Raw genomic sequence first — 4,592 nt, forward strand, 5'->3', positions numbered from 1 at the left:
CTTAGTATTGCTACCAGTGCCACGAGACAGTCAGACTAGAAATTCAAGAATAGTCAGAATGAATACATGGCTTGAGAGATGGTGCAGAATGGAGGGGTCCAGATTTTTGGGACATTGAAACCGGATCTGGGGGCGGTGGGACCATTACAAATCGGATAGTCTACACCTGGGCAGGACTGGAACCAATGTCCTTGGGGGTGCTTTTGCTAACACTGTTGTGGAGGTTTTAAACTAATGTGGCAGGGGGATGGGAACCAGATTAGGAAGTTAGAGGTCACTCAAGAGGCAGCAACCAAAGTCAGTAAGGTACTAGATAATAAACTCAATGTGACTAAGGGGAAGAGTAGACAGGGAAGAGATGATGAACGCAAAGGGACAGGTGGTCTGAGGTGCATTTGTTTCAATGCGAGAAGTGTAGCAGGTAAGGCAGATGAAATTAGGGCTTGGATTAGTACCTGGGAATATGATGTTATTAGTATTACTGAGACTTGGTTGAAGGAAGGGCAAGACTGGCAACTAAATATCCCAGGGTATAGATGCTTCAGGAGGGATAGAGAGGGAGGTAAAAGGGGTGGAGGAGTTGCATTACTGGTCAGAGATGATATCACAGCTGTGATTAAGGAGGGCACGATGGAGGATTCGAGCACTGAGGCACTATGGGTAGAGCTAAGAAATAGGAAGGGTGCAGTAACATTGTTAGGACTTTACTACAGGCCTCCCAAAAGCAAGCGTGATGTACAAATATGTAGACAGATTAGAGAAAAATGTAGGAACAATAGGACGGTCGTGATGGGAGATTTTAACTTCTCCAACATTGAATGGGACTCATGTAGTGTTGGAGGCGTAGATGGAGCAGAATTTGTAAGGAGTATCCAGGAGAGTTTTTTAGAGCAGTATGTAAATAGTCCAACTCGGGAAGGGGCCATACTGGACCTGGTATTGGGAATGATCCCGGCCAGGTGGTTGAAGTTTCAGTCGGTGATTACTTTGGGAATAGCGATCACAATTCCGTAAATTTTAGAATACTCATGGACAAAGACGAGAGTGGTCCTAAAGGAAGAGTGCTAAATTGGGGAAAGGCCAAGTATAACAAAATTCGGCAGGAGCTAGAGAATGTGGATTGGGAGCAGCTGTTGAAGGGTAAATCCACATTTAAAATGTGGGAGTCTTTTAAGGAAAGGTTGATTAGAGTGCAGGACAGACATGTCCCTGTGAAAATGAGGGATAGAAATGGCAAGATTAGAGAACCATGGATGACGGGTGGAATTGTGAGACTAGCTAAGATGAAAAAGGAAGCATACATAAGATCTCGGCGACTTAAAACTGATGAAGCTTTGGAGGAATATCGGGAAAGTAGGACAAATCTCAAACGCGCAATAAAGAGGGCTAAAAGAGGTCATGAAATATCTTTGGCTAACAGGGTTAAGGAAAATCCCAAAGCCTTTTATTCGTCTATAAGGCACAAGAGGGTAACTAGAGAAAGGATTGGTCCACTCAAAGACAAAAGAGGGAATTTATGCGTGGAGTCGGAGGAATTGGGTGAGATTCTTAATGAGTACTTTGCATCGGGATTCACCAAGGAGAGGGACATGACGGATGTTGAGGCTAGGGATGGTGCTTAAATACTCTCGGTCAAGTCGGCATAAGGAAGGGGGAAGTTTTGGGTATTCTAAAAGGCATTAAGGTGGACAAGTCCCCAGGTCCGGATGGGAACTATCCCAGGTTACTGAAGGAAGAGAGGGATGAAATAGCTGGGGCCTTAACAGATATCTTTGCAGCATCCTTGAGCACGGATGAGGTCCCGGAGGACTGGAGAATTGCTAATGTTGTCCCTTTATTTAAGAAGGGTAGCAGGGATAATCTAGGGAATTATAGACCTGTGAGCTTGACGTCAGTGGTAGGCAAACTGTTGGAGAAGATACTGGGGGATAGGATCTATTCACATTTGGAAGAAAGTAGACTTACCAGTGATAGGCAGCATGGTTTTGTGCAGGGAAGGTCATGCCTTACAAACCTAATAGAATTATTTGAGGAAGTGACAACATTAATTGACGAGGGAAGATCTGTAGATGTAATATACATGGACTTAGCACACAGGGGCTGGTTTAGCACACTGGGCTAAATCGCTGGCTTTTAATGCAGACCAAGACAGGCCAGCGGCACGGTTCAATTCCCGTACCAGCCTCCCTGAACATGTGCCGGAATGTGGCGACTAGGGGCTTTTCACAGTAACTTCATTTGAAGCCTACTTGTGACAATAAGCGATTTTCATTTCATTTCAGTAAGGCATTTGATAAAGTATCCCATGGCAGGTTGATGGAAAAAGTGAAGTCGTATGGGGTTCAGGGTGTACTAGCTAGATGGATAAAGAACTGGCTGGGCAACAGGAGACAGAGAGTAATGGTGGAAGGGAGTGTCTCAAAATGGAGAATGGTGACTAGTGGTGTTCCACAGGGATCCATGCTCGGACCACTGTTGTTAGTGATATACATAAATGATCTGGACGAAGGTATAGGTGGTCTGATTAGCAAGTGTGCAGATGATACTAAGATTGGTGGAGTTGCAGATAGCGAGGAGGACTGTCAGAGAATACAGCAAAATATAGATAGATTGGAGAGTTGGGCAGAGAAATGGTAGACAGAGTTCAATCCAGGCAAATGCGAGGTGATGCATTTTGGAAGATCTAATTCAAGAGCGGACTTATCTACTTTAATGACTATACGGTCAATGGAAGAGTCCTGGGGAAAATTGATGTACAGAGAGATCTGGGAGTTCAGGTCCATTGTACCCTGAAGGTGGCAACGCAGGTCGATAGAGTGGTCAAGAAGGCATACAGCATGCTTGCCTTCATCGGACGGGGTATTGAGTACAAGAGTCGGCAGGTCACTTTGGTTAGGCCACATTTGGAATACTGCATGCAGTTCTGGTCGCCACATTACCAGAAGGATGTGGATGCTTTAGAGAGGGTGCAGAGGAGGTTCACCAGGATGTTGCCTGGTATGGAGGGTGCTAGCTATGAAGAAAGGTTGAGTGGATTAGGATTGTTTTCATTGGAAAGATTGAGGTCTACAAAATTATGAGAGGTATGGACAGGGTGGATAGCAACAAGCTTTTTCCAAAAGTTGGGGTGTCAATTCCAAGGGGTCACGATTTCAAGGTGAGAGGGGGAAAGTTTTTTACGCAGAGGGTGGTGGGTGCCTGGAACGCTTTGCCAGCGGAGGTGGTAGAGGTGGGCACGATAGCATCATTCAAGATGCATCTAGACAGATATATGAACGGGCGGGGAACAGAGGGAAGTAGAAGACAGGTTTGGATCTGGATCGGCGCAGGCTGGGAGGGCCAAAAGGCCTGTTCCTGTGCTGTAATTTTCTTTGTTCTTTGTTCTTTAAGACGTTAGCCAGAGAAACGGTTGGTCCATTAAAGGATATTGGAGGGAATCTATGTATGGAACCAAAGGAAATGGGCGAGATACTAAATGAAACTTTGCCTGAGTGTTCACCAAGGAGAAGGACTTGGTGGATGAGGAGTATAGGGTAGAGTGTGTAGATATTCTGAGTCATGTTGATATTAATAAAGAGGAGTTGTTGGGTATCTTAAAAAGCATTAAAGTAGATAAATCCCCAGGGCCTGATGGGACCTACCCCAGAACACTGAGGGAGGCGAGGTAGGAAATTGTTAGAGCCTTGACAGTTATCTTTGTATCCTCATTGGCTATTGGTGAAGTTCCAGAGGACTGGAGAGTAGCCAATGTTGTTCCATTGTTTAAGAAGGAATAATCCAGGAAATTATAGGCCGGTGAGCCTTACGTCAGTGGTGGGGAAATTATTGGAAAAGATTCATAGAGATAGGATTTACTCACATTTGGAAACAAATGGACTTATTCATGATGGACAGTATGGTTTTGTGAAGGGGAGGATGTGCCTCACTAATTTGATTGAGTTTTTCGAGGAAGTGACAAATGTGATAGATGAGGGAAAGGCAGTACATAAGAACATAAGAACTAGGAGAAGGAGTAGGCCATCTGCCCCCTCGAGCCTGCTCCACCATTCAATGAGATCATGGCTGATCTTTTGTGGACTCAGCTCCACTTTCTGGCCCAAACACCATAACCCTTAAGCCCTTTATTCTTCAAAAAACTATCTATCGTTATCTTAAAAACATTTAATGAAGGAGCCTCTACTGCTTCACTGGGCAAGGAATTCCATAGATTCACAACCCTTTGGTTGAAGAGGTTTCTCCTAAACTCAGCCCTAAATCTACTTCCCCTTATTTTGAGGCTATGCCCCCTAGTTCTGCTTTCACCCGCCAGTGGAAACAACCTGCCCGCATCTATCCTGTCTATTCCCTTCATAATCTTAAATGTTTCTATAAGATCCCCCCTCATCCTTCTAAATTCCAACGAGTACAGTCCCAGTCTACTCAACCTCTCCTCGTAATCCAACCCCTTCAGCTCTGGGATTAACCTAGTGAATCTCCTCTGCACACCCTCCAGTGCCAGTACGTCCTTTCTCAAGTAAGGAGACCAGAACTGAACACAATACTCCAGGTGTGGCCTCACTAACACCTTATACAATTGCAGCAGAACCTCCCTA

This window comes from Scyliorhinus torazame, chromosome 8, assembly GCF_047496885.1.
Source record: "Scyliorhinus torazame isolate Kashiwa2021f chromosome 8, sScyTor2.1, whole genome shotgun sequence".
NCBI lineage: Eukaryota > Metazoa > Chordata > Chondrichthyes > Carcharhiniformes > Scyliorhinidae > Scyliorhinus > Scyliorhinus torazame.